The sequence below is a fragment of the Dreissena polymorpha genome, chromosome 7, assembly GCF_020536995.1.
Source record: "Dreissena polymorpha isolate Duluth1 chromosome 7, UMN_Dpol_1.0, whole genome shotgun sequence".
Taxonomy (NCBI): Eukaryota; Metazoa; Mollusca; class Bivalvia; order Myida; family Dreissenidae; genus Dreissena; species Dreissena polymorpha.
The window spans coordinates 1,882,028-1,902,053 of NC_068361.1; the positions used below are offsets into that span (position 1 = coordinate 1,882,028).

Below are 20,026 nucleotides of genomic sequence, written 5' to 3' on the forward strand. Positions count from 1 at the left end.
CGGAACTTTCATATATTTTCCGTCGGAGCAATTATTTTTCAACCCTGTAGAAAAAGCGGGCTCAAATAATCGCGCGGAACCTTATTTATCTACTCTGTACAAATATTAGTGTTTAAAATCGCGCGGAGATTGTAGAATGCTATTTTAAGAAGTCTATTAAAGAGAGAAAATCCAGTAAATACCAGATCCAAAAAGCGCGGAACACAAATATCGTCCGCGAAAATTAAGCATTGAATTTCTGTACATATCTCGGGTTGTTAGATGTTAGAATCCCTAGTTACCCGAAAAATTTGATTGGATCCGATACTAAGAAATAACCAATCAGATACTTTGTAACAAATGCAACACAATCAGTGCGGTCAGTAAGTATAACGTTTCAAGATGGCGGAGCGAATTGCATGGTTGTTGTTTCTACTCGATGGATTCGCAGATTATTCGGAAATAGATCAGATTGGGATCAATAACTTTATTGCATACGATCATTTACATGTATTACCAGGTTTGTATTTGTACTTTTTAATATTGTGTAAAACTATCGGATAATTTGCATAATGTTGACAATCGTTAATTAAATGAGCCGCGTTCTGAGAAAACTGGGCTAAATGCATGTGCGTAAAGTGTCATCCCAGATTAGCCTGTGCAGTCCGCAAATGCTAATCGGGGATAACACTTTCCGCTTTTATGGTATTTTTAATTTCAAGGAAGTCCCTCCTTACCGAAAATCAAGTTTATGCGGAAAGTGCCGTCCCTGATTAGCCTGTGCGGACTGCACAGGCTAATCTGGGATGACACTTTACGCACATGCACTAAGCCCAGTTTTCCCTGAACGCGATTGAAATAATAACTTATTGTAATGTAATGTACTTGTGTCTTGTATTTGTTCAGTTGAACGTCAATATATTAATAAATTTATTTTTGTTTTAAACCTATCAATTAAAATAAGGTATTGTTTTTAATCCGTTTTTAGTTTCGTTATAGCTGAATTAGATTAAAACATTTCGTCATAAATTAATAAATAAAATTATTAATAAATTTATGTTTTTATATAATTTATATATAAATTTTGTAGATGTGTGTTGCCAGTAATGGTTGAAGATATGCCAAACAAATTGTGCCTCTCTATACAGACAGATTTCAGGTCTCAATTTCAACTTCAAAGGTCAACATATCACTGATATCAGGTTTGTCAGCTATTGGTTTGTATTATTCTTATCCACATTGCAGCAAGAATAACTGGATAACTAAACTTTTCAATAGCTATTACATGTAATTTAAATTAATCATGTTTCTAAATCATCCACTAAATGCGGCTAATTCTCCACTTGAAAGTGTTGTATGTTGGAAGTTTTTTGTGACAAAAACTTGGAGTAGATCTATTTTACTCCCAAACTTCCTTTAAGAAAGTGCAGTCGCTGTAGTGATGGAAAATCTACTTCTTTAAAATATTTATAAGTGAAAAGACCCTTTTCACAATAAGCCAATAGCGTGTAGTCAAATGATTTGCAGAATTCGAGAATGAGGCTTAATGTGTAGAGATTTCTAATAGTGCGTCGCAATATTGCTCTGCTTTTGATCATTCAGCGATTTAATGATATTGCCAACACAAGTTGACTTCGTCAGAATCAGCCGTAAATTACTTAATATATACTTTCCATTTTAAGTGCCAATATATGAAATACATTTTCTTGATTAAAGTACTTGTTTGTATTCATTTTTTTTGCACAAATTCTGGCACTCCAAGTATGGCTTTCAATTCTTAGTGTGTGTAAATTGACAGTCTAAAACTTATTGGATTATCTGACACTCTTTGTTTGCGCATTATTTGGGCGATCGATCAATTGTTTTGTTTATTGATAGATCTTGCGTTTAAATGCCCCTGTATTCAGCACAAACCCATAACCTCGTTATGATCAGAAACTGTGCAGACAAATACTAAATAACAACGTGATGTCATAAACCACAGGTTGCAGATATCTGGTCATTTAGCACAATTAATGACACCTCCATGTGACCATGCCTTCTCGTGGTTGTAGCATTGCGTAGCTGTTTCTTGGAATAATTTAACGCCAAATTCTCTATTGTTGCTTTTATTGAACATAAAAGATATTGTCAACATCGAAAGTCATCTGTCCAAACAGATTGTCAGAAACTAAATACTGTATAGATATTAGCCAGTTTTATCATAATTATAAAGTGCTTTATACCTATATATTTTAAATATTTCAAAAATTTAATGCTAAACATTAGTGTCATTTTCTTCTTTTTTATAGGACTTTGTCTTATGCTTGATTCAACTCTTACATGTTCTATGATTCATGAAATAGTTCACACACTAATACATCCATACCTTTGAGAATAGTAGTCTTATAATACTTTGTATTGTATACTGCTTATTTATGACTTCGATTTGTGCAATAATCGATGTTTAGTCTTCAGACCACATTTACTCTGATGCTTATGGGTAACTCGTATTTTTATGCCCCCGGTAGGGTGGCATATAGCAGTTGAACTGTCAGTCAGTCAGTATGTCAGTCTGTCCGTCCGACCGAAAAAAACTTTAACGTTGGCCATTACTTTTGCAATATTGAAGATAGCAACTTGATATTTGGCATGCATGTGTATCTCATGAAGCTGCACATTTTGAGTGGTGGAAGTTCAAGGTCAAGGTCATCCTTCAAGGTCAAAGGTCAAAAATAATATATATTTTTTTAAGCGGCGCAGTAGGGGGCATTGTGTTTCTGACGAACACATCTCTTGTTATTTATAAAGATTAAATATAATTTATTAATATACACTAATAGTATTAAATATTATGTCCTTGAATTATTATTTAGGTATTATAATTTTTATATAATAATTACTTATTAATTTATTGACAACACAGCATGACATGTGATGGTTGTCTGTATGCATATGTTTGACTTAATTGTAACCAGTGTCAGTTCGCATTAAAATCTTGATATTCAACGCAATTTGCATAGCAAAAGAAAATGCAGTTACACGTTCAGCCTCGTTCTGCAATTCGACGCGTCAGGTGATATGATTGATATCTTAAAATAGTATCGCCTATATAATCGGTGTTCATATTGTGAAACTGGTCTATTATTCGATTATGATTAATTTGATGAATCAAGTTAATTTTTGTTAAATGTCTGTTTAAATATTAAGAAATTTATTTTATAACAATAAAGTAATATATAGGGAATAGAGTTACCTACACATTCTTTTAAAAGAAATTTGAATTGTAAATGTATACTTCATTTATTATGCCCCCCTTCGAAGAGGAGGGGGTATATTGCTTTGCACATGTCGGTCTGTCTGTCGGTCGGTCCGTCCACCAGGTGGTTTCCGGATGATAACTCAAGAACGCTTGGGGCTAGGATCATGAAACTTCATAGGTACATTGATCATGACTCGCAGATGACCCCTATTGATTTTGAGGTCACAAGGTCAAGGTCACTGTGACCCGAAATAGTAAAATGGTTTCCGGATGATAACTCAAGAACGCTTAGGCCTAGGATCATGAAACTTGATAGGTAGATTGATCATGACTCGCAGTTGACCCCTTATGATTTTCAGGTCACTAGGTCAAAGGTCAAGGTCAAAGTGATCCGAAATAGTAAAATGGTTTCCGGATGATAACTCAAGAACGCTTAGGCCTAGGATCATGAAACTTTGTAGGTAGATTGATAAGGGCTGGCAGACGACCCCTATTGATTTTCAGGTCACTAGGTCAAAGGTCACGGTGACCCGAAATAGTAAAATGGTTTCCGGATGATAACTCAAGAACGCTTAGGCCTAGGATCATGAAACTTCATATGTACATTGATAATTACTCGCAGATGACCCCTATCGATTTTCAGGTCACTAGGTCAAAGGTCAAGGTCGCGGTGACCCAAAATAGTAAAATGGTTTCCGAATGATAACTCAAAAACGCTTATTCCTATGATCATGAAACTTGATAGGTAGATTGATCATGACTCGCAAATGACCCCTATCGATTTTCAGGTCACTAGGTCAAAGGTCAAGGTCACGGTGACCCGAAATAGTAAAATGGTTTCCGGATAATAACTCAAGAACGCTTATGGCTAGGATCATGAAACTTCATAGGTACATTGATCATGACTGGCAGATGACCCCTATTGATTTTCAGGTCACTAGGTCAAAGGTCAAGGTCACAGTGACAAAAAACATATTCACACAACTGCTGTCACTACAACGGAGAGCCCATATGGGGGCATGCATGTTTTACAAACAGCCCTTGTTTTGTAGGAATTCTGTGAAACTGTGGCACCATGTATGGTACGTGAGCGCACAATGTCTGTTGGAAAAAAGGATATTGGAATAAGCAAAGGTAAATTTTATGTGAAGGAGGCTTGACAATTGCAAATATGGTTAGTTTTTTTGTAAGGCTCGCAGAAAGTGGCCCTAGCCTTCATATGTAAATGAAAAGCTGAAGGAGTATTTATGAAAAATCATGTAATCAAGTGTGCAATCTGTTACATTTTATTTATTAGCTCATCTATTTTTTTTTTAAATTATGAGCTATTGTCATCACCTTGGCGTCAGCGTCCGGTAAAGTTTTGTGTTTAGGTCCACTTTTCTCATAAAGTATCAAGTATAAAACTTAGTACATTTACTTACTACCATGAGGGGACTGGGCAGGCAAAGTTAGATAACTCTGGCGTGCATTTTGACAGAATTATGTGCCCTTTTTATACTTAGAAAATTGAAAATTTGGTTAAGTTTTGTGTTTAGGTCCATTTTAATCCTTAAGTATCAAAGCTATTGCTTTCATACTTGCAACACTTACTATCATAAAGGGACTGTGCAGACAAAGTTATGTAACTCTGACTGGCATTTTGAAAGTATTATGTGCCCTTTTTATTCTTAGAAAATTGAAAATTTGGTTAAGTTTTGTGTTTTGGTCCACTTTACTCCTAAAGTATCATAGATATTGCTTTCATACTTGGAACACTCGCAAATTATCATATGGGGACAGTACAGGACAAGTTGAATAACTCTGGTTGTCATTTTGACGAAATTATGGTCCTTTTCTTACTTAGTAACTTTGAATATATGGTTAAATTTTGTGTTTTGATCTACTTTACTTCTCAAGTATCAAGGCTATTGCTTTCAAACTTCAAATACTGTCATGCTATCATAAGTTACTGTACCTGGCAAGTTGAATTTTACCTTGACCTTTGAATGACCATGACTCTCAAGGTGAAATTATTAAATTTTGCTAAAATTTCCATAACTTCTTTACAAGCCTTGCAAAGCAACTCTTACCTGACATACCACAATAGACTCCACCCAAACCATCCCCCCCCAAAAGAAAAAAGTAATTTTTTTTCATTTTGAAAGATCATCTAATAAATGACCACACCCTCACACTATACCCCCCGCCCATTTTTTTTAAAATATGGCTAAAGAACACAAATATTTATTTTTATCATTTTTTCATTTTTGAAGAAAGTGTAATAAATGACCACACCACCACACTATACACCCTTCTCCACCCCACCTCTCCCTCCTTTGTGATTGAAGTATTGAGATAGGTCCCTTCCACTTTAAAAAAAATAGATGAGAGGTCTGAACCCGCAGGGCGGTGCTCTTGTTAACAATCAAATGAGACATAACTTAGAAGCTTCACTTCATTTACTTTGTCAGGCTGGCGTAGTGGATATGGTGTTCACCTAGTGATGGGAACATTTTGGGTTCAACCCTGTTTATTAGCGGTCTCTTTATCTTCATATATACAAAGTACTGATTATTCCCAGAAAACGGACTCTAGAATGTCTTAATAAGCCTAAAGCTTTCAATGCAATCAAGCATAATTAACATGGCTAAACTCTAGCATGAATTATATTTTTGTATTTCAGGGACACAACATTACACAGTTATTTCAACATGTAGAGTCTTGTCAGCAATAATGGAGCAGTACATCAGATTTCCAGAATCTCGTCATGAGCTGAAGATCATTGCCTATGGATTTCATGAATGATGTAGAATGATTGGACTGTTGATAGAACCCACAGTGCATGTCCTGCTTCAACATCTGAGCATAGGTCCTTGTTTATCAGCAGTTTAGTTCTTCAAGCAGTCTGTGACAGTAACTTGAAATGTTTGGACATATGCCCTGGATGGCCAAGTTCTGTGCATGATGCCCATTTAAATAGGAACGGCCCAGTGGCGCATTAAATGGACAATTTTTAGCATAGGTGCGTTTACGCACCTATGCTTATGGTATATACCACATTTCGAAAATCCACATCGGTCGGCTGCCCTTTATGAAGCCTTACCTGATCAAAAATCAGACGAAATATCTATTTAATTTAGTAAATGGTCATTCTTACAATTTTTTTTTGGAAACGTTTTTCTAACGTTTTCTTCCAAGAATATTGCTGACACCGTTTTTAGTTAATTTTTCTAAGACCGTTTTATGTTAAAAAATCTTCTTATAACCTAAAACAAATTTCGTTCGTAAAACAATTCTATCTGCACTATAAATCTCAATCTCCTACGCAGTGGCCTCCCTTATACTAGAAGTTACTGACCGGGCGAAGCAAGGGAAGTAACTGCTGTGAGGAGTTTCTATAAAAATCTGCATTCAGAAATCTGTATTCATAACTCAATCTGTTGTGCACGTCTGCATCTAACGCTTACCACAAGTTTTACGACAAATTCTTGACGCAGACGAATAGGGTAGCGTCTATTTTCATTTGTGAAAAGAATAGTTCGATACAGATCTGTCCGTGCTTAAATTTTGAAAGGCTTGGGTAATTATTGTTCATAAGCGTTTCAAACACTGATGTAAATGGAAAGATTATCTATTTAAATAGTCGGTAATTGTTTGAAATTATTGATTTGAGAAATTCGCGGATGGCGATATCGAACTACATTATACCACGTGACGCCATTCTTCCCTGTATCTTGCACCTATGCTTTTAACGCCATCGGCGCTCTCGTTCTAATATTCTCGTGGATTCAGCGTACCGCCTGACAAGAAATCTTGCTTTTTGTTCCGTATCGAGGCCATGGACATTTGTATCATTTGCAAAAGATACTACGATATTTGTGCCTTTGTTCATGCTTTATAGTTGATTAACAATTGGAAGCCATAACCTGTTTTATAGGATGGTGTTAGTGGGACAATGAATTTTGAAAAGATTTAAAGACTTGACAAGATAATTAAAAGTCAAAAGAGTTCTGCTATTGTTAAGCATGCTTTATTGATTTGTAATGTTAAAAAGATAGCATTATTAACAGAATAAAATGTCCATACTTTGAGTATTCTACTGTTTTTCAGCAACATTTAATTTGATATAGTACAAAATGCTGCATCATGTTATATCATGATCCGTTTTGTGAACAATGGCCTTTCAATGTATATTTAATAATTTGTCAATGGATGTTACACGCATAAGCCCTACCATTAGCCCAAAAAGGAATTGCTTAGGAGTTTTGCCACCTTCTAGAGAAAAATACTTCTCAGAAACAATTGCATTTTGGAAAGTCTATGGCTAGTAAAATTTGGATTCCTTTTGGATACCCAAGGTTACCAATTTATGTTTAATGAATTTGCAATGAAAAGCTTTTACAGAACATAATGTCACAGAGTCGAACACGTGTATGGAATAAAGTGGAAGTTGATTTAATGAGTAATACACATTATATGCTTTTTTGATTAAAAGTTTGTGTTTTCACTAAAACTGCAAACATAGTAAGCTTTAAGGTATTGCAACTAAATAAAAGATTCAGATTTAAATTGTATTATTTGAATGTGCTGTCTAATACATATGAGCCTCGCTCTGTGAAAAAGTGGTTTAATGCATGAGCACTCCAGATTAGCCTGGGCAGACCGCACAGGCTAATCAGGGACGATACTTAACGCACATGCATTAAACCCCTTTTTCACAGAGCAAGGCTCATATATGTTCAATAAACCAAAGATAATCAAAAACAAAATGAGACATTTAACCCTGTACCACTCAAAAACGCACTAAGACACATTCGAGAATAAATTTAATTTAACACCTTTCTTACTATATTAAAGTTTTAAAGGCTTTGTTTCCAACCCATGGATACTGATGAGCAGCAAACAGCATAAAACCTGAGCAGATTGTGAGTTACTTGCAGGCTGTTCTGGTTTTATGATGTTTGCATGTAGAAATTTTTAAATTTCCTCAGAGCAGGAAAAGGTTAATAATAACACAACAGCAATTATACTGATTTTTAAGACTTCATACTAATGCAAGTAACTTGCAACTGTCTAACCAAAATCGGAGATGGTGGAGGGCAAAATTAATGGCTGTGCACCTTGAATTATCTATTCATACTCAAACAATATAATGTTGATCTACAGTATCTTGTACAGCATGCATCTAATACTACAGCCAAATTCGCTTACAAATAATATTACAAGAAACACAAGTCATTAAAGACTTAACTTTATTGCATCAACCATTTAGCAGGAATAAAATATAAAGAGAAAAATTATGGCAATTTTTTCATCTGAACACACAAGTCTTGATATACAATCCCATTGCATATAAAAAGGACAGTTTACTATTTCTCCGTTCTATACAATGTATGTCAGCATAAAGACAAGATGGTATTCACTGTGCAATAAAACACAAGCAATCATATTACAATTGCTTTTAATTATATGAACTGTACCTTTACTAACATTCAAGAATTTTAATATAAATACATGATGAAAGATGAGCTTTTTCTTGTCTTAAAATAACTTGATACTTTGCAATGACCAAACAATACAACTCAACATACAAATTATCCAACAAAATATATTTTAATGACACAATATTTTTATTCAACAATAGGAATAGCTTAAGGTTGTAACGTATTACACTAAAGTCACAGTGTCAATCTAAGCAAAGAGTAGAATCATAAAGAGATGTCCACAACGGATGATGTGCAAGCTGGCTCTGACTCAGCTTTCCACATCAGTTGATGTGCAAGCTGGTTATTACAAGGATGTGAACAACCGATGACGTGCAAGCTCTAAGACAGATATCCACAACAGAGATTGTCCTTGCTGGCTCTGACTAATGTCCACAAGTAAATAACATGCAAGCTATCTCTGACTGATGTCCTAAACATATGACGTGCAAGCTGACTCTAACACAGATGTCCACAACAGATTACGTGCAAGCTAGCACTTACACGGATGTCCACAACAGAGGATGTGCAAGCTGGCTCTAATACTGATGTCCATAAGAGATGACGTGCAAGCTGGCTCTTACACGGATGTTCACAACAGATGACGTGCAAGCTAGCACTAACACCAATGTCCACAATAGAGGACGTGCAAGCTGGCTCTAACACCGATGTCCACAACAGATGACATGCAAGCTGGCTCTGACTCGGTTGTCCACATCAGATGTCAGATGGGCAAGCTGGCTCTGCCTCAGGTATGTACACAGAAGATGATGTTCAAGTTGGGAACAGTGCTACAGCTATAAAATACAAAAACCATGTTTCATACTTGCATATTATTTTACTACATGTATTTCTTCCACAATACAGAACATTATACTCATTATTAGCAATCTGCTATTGATATCTTAAGGTTTACCAGATGCTTTGTGTGAAGACAGTTCATAACAGAAATTAGCCGAAAAACACTTTAGACATAATGTGCATTCTGCTTTAAGAAATATAGCTCAGAATTCACTGGTTAAATCAAATATTTTGGACTAAATTGGCGTGCCATGCAGACAAAATGTTGAGTTTTGAAACTGTGTCGTATCTGGTGTGAATCTTGAGTTATTTAATTTGGTCAGTATATCAGATGTGTACACCTGTTATATATTAACTGTAAGAGTTTAGAATGTCTTGACAGTCATTGAGTTTGTAAAACATTGTGTTATCTTTCAGATTTGTGTGACAGTTAAATATAATAATCAATAATCTTGTTCTGCATGCCGGTCAAATTGTTCCGAGGTAAACACCTACCCATTGTGGTCAACTCGTACCTGTTTTTTAGTCAACTTGTACCTACCCGAACTAAACCCGTACCCGATATACAGAAATAGGTGTAGGATGGTTAGCTTATAAGTCAAACTCATAGAGACAATTTTTATTTTCCTCTTGATGTTTCCACTTAAATTATCTAAGCATTGCTCACGCAAGTTGTCTGCTGCAGATATGTATAAGCAGCGAAAGTGTTGATGAAAATTGACACTTGTGGTTGATGTCTTTCAAGAATTTGACAATTGTGACAAAATAAGACAAAGAAACAAGTTGAATAGTTTGAATGAGGTACGAGTTGACAACAAGAGCACCGCATAACGGGTGCCACGCTCGGCTACAGGTGCTTGTCAGATTTTTTTTTAGAGGTCACAATGACCTTGACCTAGTGACCCCAAAATGGGTGTGGAGTGCAGAACAAATCAACATGCACCTACATATTAAGTTTCAAAGTTGTAGGTGGAAGCACTTTGATTTTAGAGCCAATGTTAAAGTTGTATAGTAGAGGTCACAGTGACCTTTGACCTAGCAACCCAAAAATGGGTGTGGCGTGTAGAACTCATCAAGGTGCATCTACATATGAAGTTTTAAAGTTGTAGGTGGGAGCACTTTGATTTTAGAGCCTATGTGAAAGTTTTATATTAGAGGTCACAGTGACTTTGACCTAGTGACCCAAAAATGGGTGTGACATGTAGAACTCATCAAGGTGCATCTACATATGAAATTTCAAAGTTGTAGGTGGAGCACTTTGATTTTAGAGCCAATGCTAAGGTTTTAGCACGACGCCTACGGCGGACGACGAGCTGGCTATGACAATACCTCGGGTTTTCTCCGAAAACGCCGAGCTAAAAATGGGTACGAGTTGACCAAGGTACGAGTTGCCTTTGGGATGAATTGCCTGTAAAGCCTTGTTCTTTTTCTTTTTAATTGAAGATGTATACGATGCTGGACTAGAGCATACGACTGCCATAACAATAACTTGGCTCTCTACTAACTGAGCTTAAGGGAAGATGTTTCTTACACACAAACACTATATTTCATTATTTGACGACATATGATTATGACGTGTTTATGCGGGTGTTTATGTTTTATCAGAGACGTTTGCATATAGACAAACCGTGAAAACAACACTCGATACTCTTGAGCTGTTTTAATTGCATTAAAATTCATAATTCATGTATGTTAAATACTAACCTCATTGCTAATGCCATCAAAATTGATCACTCTTTCGCCCTTAAAAGGTTTTGTGTTAATGTGAAACAACCGTCATCATGATGACTGCATGAATGCTGGATAAGACGCGAGTTTTGATTGGTTCTTTCTAGGTGTCGGAACCAATCAAATTTTGTCGCGTAACCACATAGCAACCCGAATTTCGTGCAGTAATTCAATGCTATTGAAAATCGCGCGGAGTAATGAATCTTCCGCGCGATTTTTCATTAGCAACCCGCAATTTACATAGCAACCCGAGATTTGTACAGTAATTCAATGCTTAATTTTCGCGGAAGATATTTGTGTTCAGCGCTTTGTGGATTAGGTCCGCGCGATTTTATACACTACTATTTGTACAGAGTAGATAATATTAAGGTTCCGCGCGATTATTTGAGCCCGCTTTCTCTACGGGGTTGAAAGATAATTGTTCCGACGGAAAATATATTAAAGTTCCGCGCTTTTTAGATTTCGATTTGTATGTAGTATTTTATGGCTATGCTGGCCTTGGTTTTTCGCGGAAAGTGAAAGTTCCGCGAAAAATGAAAATCCCGATATTTACTATATAAGTATATGTATTTTAGCGGGGGTCCCCTTTGGCTTTCCATATTATGGAAAGCCAAAGGGGACCCCCGCTAAAAAACATATACTTATATAGTAAATATCGGGATTGTAATTTTTCGCGGAACTTTCACTTTCCGCAAAAAACCAATGCCAGCATGGCCATAAAACACTACATACAAATCGAAATCTAAAAAGCGCGGAACTTTCATATATTTTCCGTCGGAGCAATTATTTTTCAACCCTGTAGAAAAAGCGGGCTCAAATAATCGCGCGGAACCTTATTTATCTACTCTGTACAAATATTAGTGTTTAAAATCGCGCGGAGATTGTAGAATGCTATTTTAAGAAGTCTATTAAAGAGAGAAAATCCAGTAAATACCAGATCCAAAAAGCGCGGAACACAAATATCGTCCGCGAAAATTAAGCATTGAATTTCTGTACATATCTCGGGTTGTTAGATGTTAGAATCCCTAGTTACCCGAAAAATTTGATTGGATCCGATACTAAGAAATAACCAATCAGATACTTTGTAACAAATGCAACACAATCAGTGCGGTCAGTAAGTATAACGTTTCAAGATGGCGGAGCGAATTGCATGGTTGTTGTTTCTACTCGATGGATTCGCAGATTATTCGGAAATAGATCAGATTGGGATCAATAACTTTATTGCATACGATCATTTACATGTATTACCAGGTTTGTATTTGTACTTTTTAATATTGTGTAAAACTATCGGATAATTTGCATAATGTTGACAATCGTTAATTAAATGAGCCGCGTTCTGAGAAAACTGGGCTAAATGCATGTGCGTAAAGTGTCATCCCAGATTAGCCTGTGCAGTCCGCACATGCTAATCGGGGATAACACTTTCCGCTTTTATGGTATTTTTAATTTCAAGGAAGTCCCTCCTTACCGAAAATCAAGTTTATGCGGAAAGTGCCGTCCCTGATTAGCCTGTGCGGACTGCACAGGCTAATCTGGGATGACACTTTACGCACATGCACTAAGCCCAGTTTTCCCTGAACGCGATTGAAATAATAACTTATTGTAATGTAATGTACTTGTGTCTTGTATTTGTTCAGTTGAACGTCAATATATTAATAAATTTATTTTTGTTTTAAACCTATCAATTAAAATAAGGTATTGTTTTTAATCCGTTTTTAGTTTCGTTATAGCTGAATTAGATTAAAACATTTCGTCATAAATTAATAAATAAAATTATTAATAAATTTATGTTTTTATATAATTTATATATAAATTTTGTAGATGTGTGTTGCCAGTAATGGTTGAAGATATGCCAAACAAATTGTGCCTCTCTATACAGACAGATTTCAGGTCTCAATTTCAACTTCAAAGGTCAACATATCACTGATATCAGGTTTGTCAGCTATTGGTTTGTATTATTCTTATCCACATTGCAGCAAGAATAACTGGATAACTAAACTTTTCAATAGCTATTACATGTAATTTAAATTAATCATGTTTCTAAATCATCCACTAAATGCGGCTAATTCTCCACTTGAAAGTGTTGTATGTTGGAAGTTTTTTGTGACAAAAACTTGGAGTAGATCTATTTTACTCCCAAACTTCCTTTAAGAAAGTGCAGTCGCTGTAGTGATGGAAAATCTACTTCTTTAAAATATTTATAAGTGAATAGACCCTTTTCACAATAAGCCAATAGCGTGTAGTCAAATGATTTGCAGAATTCGAGAATGAGGCTTAATGTGTAGAGATTTCTAATAGTGCGTCGCAATATTGCTCTGCTTTTGATCATTCAGCGATTTAATGATATTGCCAACACAAGTTGACTTCGTCAGAATCAGCCGTAAATTACTTAATATATACTTTCCATTTTAAGTGCCAATATATGAAATACATTTTCTTGATTAAAGTACTTGTTTGTATTCATTTTTTTTTGCACAAATTCTGGCACTCCAAGTATGGCTTTCAATTCTTAGTGTGTGTAAATTGACAGTCTAAAACTTATTGGATTATCTGACACTCTTTGTTTGCGCATTATTTGGGCGATCGATCAATTGTTTTGTTTATTGATAGATCTTGCGTTTAAATGCCCCTGTATTCAGCACAAACCCATAATCTCGTTATGATCAGAAACTGTGCAGACAAATACTAAATAACAACGTGATGTCATAAACCACAGGTTGCAGATATCTGGTCATTTAGCACAATTAATGACACCTCCATGTGACCATGCCTTCTCGTGGTTGTAGCATTGCGTAGCTGTTTCTTGGAATAATTTAACGCCAAATTCTCTATTGTTGCTTTTATTGAACATAAAAGATATTGTCAACATCGAAAGTCATCTGTCCAAACAGATTGTCAGAAACTAAATACTGTATAGATATTAGCCAGTTTTATCATAATTATAAAGTGCTTTATACCTATATATTTTAAATATTTCAAAAATTTAATGCTAAACATTAGTGTCATTTTCTTCTTTTTTATAGGACTTTGTCTTATGCTTGATTCAACTCTTACATGTTCTATGATTCATGAAATAGTTCACACACTAATACATCCATACCTTTGAGAATAGTAGTCTTATAATACTTTGTATTGTATACTGCTTATTTATGACTTCGATTTGTGCAATAATCGATGTTTAGTCTTCAGACCACATTTACTCTGATGCTTATGGGTAACTCGTATTTTTATGCCCCCGGTAGGGTGGCATATAGCAGTTGAACTGTCAGTCAGTCAGTATGTCAGTCTGTCCGTCCGACCGAAAAAAACTTTAACGTTGGCCATTACTTTTGCAATATTGAAGATAGCAACTTGATATTTGGCATGCATGTGTATCTCATGAAGCTGCACATTTTGAGTGGTGGAAGTTCAAGGTCAAGGTCATCCTTCAAGGTCAAAGGTCAAAAATAATATATTTTTTTTTAAGCGGCGCAGTAGGGGGCATTGTGTTTCTGACGAACACATCTCTTGTTATTTATAAAGATTAAATATAATTTATTAATATACACTAATAGTATTAAATATTATGTCCTTGAATTATTATTTAGGTATTATAATTTTTATATAAGAATTACTTATTAATTTATTGACAACACAGCATGACATGTGATGGTTGTCTGTATGCATATGTTTGACTTAATTGTAACCAGTGTCAGTTCGCATTAAAATCTTGATATTCAACGCAATTTGCATAGCAAAAGAAAATGCAGTTACACGTTCAGCCTCGTTCTGCAATTCGACGCGTCAGGTGATATGATTGATATCTTAAAATAGTATCGCCTATATAATCGGTGTTCATATTGTGAAACTGGTCTATTATTCGATTATGATTAATTTGATGAATCAAGTTAATTTTTGTTAAATGTCTGTTTAAATATTAAGAAATTTATTTTATAACAATAAAGTAATATATAGGGAATAGAGTTACCTACACATTCTTTTAAAAGAAATTTGAATTGTAAATGTATACTTCATTTATTATGCCCCCCTTCGAAGAGGAGGGGGTATATTGCTTTGCACATGTCGGTCTGTCTGTCGGTCGGTCCGTCCACCAGGTGGTTTCCGGATGATAACTCAAGAACGCTTGGGGCTAGGATCATGAAACTTCATAGGTACATTGATCATGACTCGCAGATGACCCCTATTGATTTTGAGGTCACGAGGTCAAGGTCACTGTGACCCGAAATAGTAAAATGGTTTCCGGATGATAACTCAAGAACGCTTAGGCCTAGGATCATGAAACTTGATAGGTAGATTGATCATGACTCGCAGTTGACCCCTAATGATTTTCAGGTCACTAGGTCAAAGGTCAAGGTCAAAGTGATCCGAAATAGTAAAATGGTTTCCGGATGATAACTCAAGAACGCTTAGGCCTAGGATCATGAAACTTTGTAGGTAGATTGATAAGGGCTGGCAGACGACCCCTATTGATTTTCAGGTCACTAGGTCAAAGGTCACGGTGACCCGAAATAGTAAAATGGTTTCCGGATGATAACTCAAGAACGCTTAGGCCTAGGATCATGAAACTTCATATGTACATTGATAATTACTCACAGATGACCCCTATCGATTTTCAGGTCACTAGGTCAAAGGTCAAGGTCGCGGTGACCCAAAATAGTAAAATGGTTTCCGAATGATAACTCAAGAACGCTTATTCCTATGATCATGAAACTTGATAGGTAGATTGACCATGACTCGCAAATGACCCCTATCGATTTTCAGGTCACTAGGTCAAAGGTCAAGGTCACGGTGACCCGAAATAGTAAAATGGTTTCCGGATAATAACTCAAGAACGCTTATGGCTAGGATCATGAAACTTCATAGGTACATTGATCATGACTGGCAGATGACCCCTATTGATTTTCAGGTCACTAGGTCAAAGGTCAAGGTCACAGTGACAAAAAACATATTCACACAACTGCTGTCACTACAACGGAGAGCCCATATGGGGGCATGCATGTTTTACAAACAGCCCTTGTTTTGTAGGAATTCTGTGAAACTGTGGCACCATGTATGGTACGTGAGCGCACAATGTCTGTTGGAAAAAAGGATATTGGAATAAGCAAAGGTAAATTTTATGTGAAGGAGGCTTGACAATTGCAAATATGGTTAGTTTTTTTGTAAGGCTCGCAGAAAGTGGCCCTAGCCTTCATATGTAAATGAAAAGCTGAAGGAGTATTTATGAAAAATCATGTAATCAAGTGTGCAATCTGTTACATTTTATTTATTAGCTCATCTATTTTTTTTTAAATTATGAGCTATTGTCATCACCTTGGCGTCAGCGTCCGGTAAAGTTTTGTGTTTAGGTCCACTTTTCTCATAAAGTATCAAGTATAAAACTTAATACATTTACTTACTACCATTAGGGGACTGGGCAGGCAAAGTAAGATAACTCTGGCGTGCATTTTGATAGAATTATGTGCCCTTTTTATACTTAGAAAATTGAAAATTTGGTTAAGTTTTGTGTTTAGGTCCATTTTAATCCTTAAGTATCAAAGCTATTGCTTTCATACTTGCAACACTTACTATCATAAAGGGACTGTGCAGACAAAGTTATGTAACTCTGACTGGCATTTTGAAAGTATTATGTGCCCTTTTTATTCTTAGAAAATTGAAAATTTGGTTAAGTTTTGTGTTTTGGTCCACTTTACTCCTAAAGTATCATAGATATTGCTTTCATACTTGGAACACTCGCAAATTATCATATGGGGACAGTACAGGACAAGTTGAATAACTCTGGTTGTCATTTTGACGAAATTATGGTCCTTTTCTTACTTAGTAACTTTGAATATATGGTTAAATTTTGTGTTTTGATCTACTTTACTTCTCAAGTATCAAGGCTATTGCTTTCAAACTTCAAATACTGTCATGCTATCATAAGTTACTGTACCTGGCAAGTTGAATTTTACCTTGACCTTTGAATGACCATGACTCTCAAGGTGAAATTATTAAATTTTGCTAAAATTTCCATAACTTCTTTACAAGCCTTGCAAAGCAACTCTTACCTGACATACCACAATAGACTCCACCCAAACCATCCCCCCCCCCAAAAGAAAAAAGTATTTTTTTTTCATTTTGAAAGATCATCTAATAAATGACCACACCCTCACACTATACCCCCCGCCCATTTTTTTTAAAATATGGCTAAAGAACACAAATATTTATTTTTATCATTTTTTCATTTTTGAAGAAAGTGTAATAAATGACCACACCACCACACTATACACCCTTCTCCACCCCACCTCTCCCTCCTTTGTGATTGAAGTATTGAGATAGGTCCCTTCCACTTTAAAAAAAATAGATGAGAGGTCTGAACCCGCAGGGCGGTGCTCTTGTTAACAATCAAATGAGACATAACTTAGAAGCTTCACTTCATTTACTTTGTCAGGCTGGCGTAGTGGATATGGTGTTCACCTAGTGATGGGAACATTTTGGGTTCAACCCTGTTTATTAGCGGTCTCTTTATCTTCATATATACAAAGTACTGATTATTCCCAGAAAACGGACTCTAGAATGTCTTAATAAGCCTAAAGCTTTCAATGCAATCAAGCATAATTAACATGGCTAAACTCTAGCATGAATTATATTTTTGTATTTCAGGGACACAACATTACACAGTTATTTCAACATGTAGAGTCTTGTCAGCAATAATGGAGCAGTACATCAGATTTCCAGAATCTCGTCATGAGCTGAAGATCATTGCCTATGGATTTCATGAATGATGTAGAATGATTGGACTGTTGATAGAACCCACAGTGCATGTCCTGCTTCAACATCTGAGCATAGGTCCTTGTTTATCAGCAGTTTAGTTCTTCAAGCAGTCTGTGACAGTAACTTGAAATGTTTGGACATATGCCCTGGATGGCCAAGTTCTGTGCATGATGCCCATTTAAATAGGAACGGCCCAGTGGCGCATTAAATGGACAATTTTTAGCATAGGTGCGTTTACGCACCTATGCTTATGGTATATACCACATTTCGAAAATCCACATCGGTCGGCTGCCCTTTATGAAGCCTTACCTGATCAAAAATCAGACGAAATATCTATTTAATTTAGTAAATGGTCATTCTTACAATTTTTTTTTGGAAACGTTTTTCTAACGTTTTCTTCCAAGAATATTGCTGACACCGTTTTTAGTTAATTTTTCTAAGACCGTTTTATGTTAAAAAATCTTCTTATAACCTAAAACAAATTTCGTTCGTAAAACAATTCTATCTGCACTATAAATCTCAATCTCCTACGCAGTGGCCTCCCTTATACTAGAAGTTACTGACCGGGCGAAGCAAGGGAAGTAACTGCTGTGAGGAGTTTCTATAAAAATCTGCATTCAGAAATCTGTATTCATAACTCAATCTGTTGTGCACGTCTGCATCTAACGCTTACCACAAGTTTTACGACAAATTCTTGACGCAGACGAATAGGGTAGCGTCTATTTTCATTTGTGAAAAGAATAGTTCGATACAGATCTGTCCGTGCTTAAATTTTGAAAGGCTTGGGTAATTATTGTTCATAAGCGTTTCAAACACTGATGTAAATGGAAAGATTATCTATTTAAATAGTCGGTAATTGTTTGAAATTATTGATTTGAGAAATTCGCGGATGGCGATATCGAACTACATTATACCACGTGACGCCATTCTTCCCTGTATCTTGCACCTATGCTTTTAACGCCATCGGCGCTCTCGTTCTAATATTCTCGTGGATTCAGCGTACCGCCTGACAAGAAATCTTGCTTTTTGTTCCGTATCGAGGCCATGGACATTTGTATCATTTGCAAAAGATACTACGATATTTGTGCCTTTGTTCATGCTTTATAGTTGATTAACAATTGGAAGCCATAACCTGTTTTATAGGATGGTGTTAGTGGGACAATGAATTTTGAAAAGATTTAAAGACTTGACAAGATAATTAAAAGTCAAAAGAGTTCTGCTATTGTTAAGCATGCTTTATTGATTTGTAATGTTAAAAAGATAGCATTATTAACAGAATAAAATGTCCATACTTTGAGTATTCTACTGTTTTTCAGCAACATTTAATTTGATATAGTACAAAATGCTGCATCATGTTATATCATGATCCGTTTTGTGAACAATGGCCTTTCAATGTATATTTAATAATTTGTCAATGGATGTTACACGCATAAGCCCTACCATTAGCCCAAAAAGGAATTGCTTAGGAGTTTTGCCACCTTCTAGAGAAAAATACTTCTCAGAAACAATTGCATTTTGGAAAGTCTATGGCTAGTAAAATTTGGATTCCTTTTGGATACCCAAGGTTACCAATTTATGTTTAATGAATTTGCAATGAAAAGCTTTTACAGAACATAATGTCACAGAGTCGAACACGTGTATGGAATAAAGTGGAAGTTGATTTAATGAGTAATACACATTATATGCTTCTTTGATTAAAATTGTGTGTTTTCACTAAAACTGCAAACATAGTAAGCTTTAAGGTATTGCAACTAAATAAAAGATTCAGATTTAAATTGTATTATTTGAATGTGCTGTCTAATACATATGAGCCTCGCTCTGTGAAAAAGTGGTTTAATGCATGAGCACTCCAGATTAGCCTGGGCAGACCGCACAGGCTAATCAGGGACGATACTTAACGCACATGCATTAAACCCCTTTTTCACAGAGCAAGGCTCATATATGTTCAATAAACCAAAGATAATCAAAAACAAAATGAGACATTTAACCCTGTACCACTCAAAAACGCACTAAGACACATTCGAGAATAAATTTAATTTAACACCTTTCTTACTATATTAAA

At 35.7% G+C, this 20,026-nt stretch overlaps 1 long non-coding RNA gene across 5 annotated transcripts; it reads left to right on the forward strand.

Annotated features, from left to right (window-relative positions):
* The first annotated feature begins 388 nt into the window (after positions 1–388).
* On the forward strand, positions 389–18,303 carry LOC127838552 (uncharacterized). 5 transcript variants are annotated; one of them, XR_008029854.1, is made up of 4 exons: positions 389–499; positions 1,070–1,181; positions 4,273–4,354; positions 17,854–18,303. It is a non-coding gene; the product is annotated as an uncharacterized LOC127838552 (long non-coding RNA). The 5 variants fall into 5 exon arrangements; XR_008029857.1 differs by lacking the exon at positions 4,273–4,354 and adding an exon at positions 16,240–16,321; XR_008029853.1 differs by lacking the exons at positions 1,070–1,181; positions 4,273–4,354 and adding exons at positions 13,036–13,147; positions 16,240–16,321.
* The last annotated feature ends 1,723 nt before the right edge of the window (positions 18,304–20,026 follow it).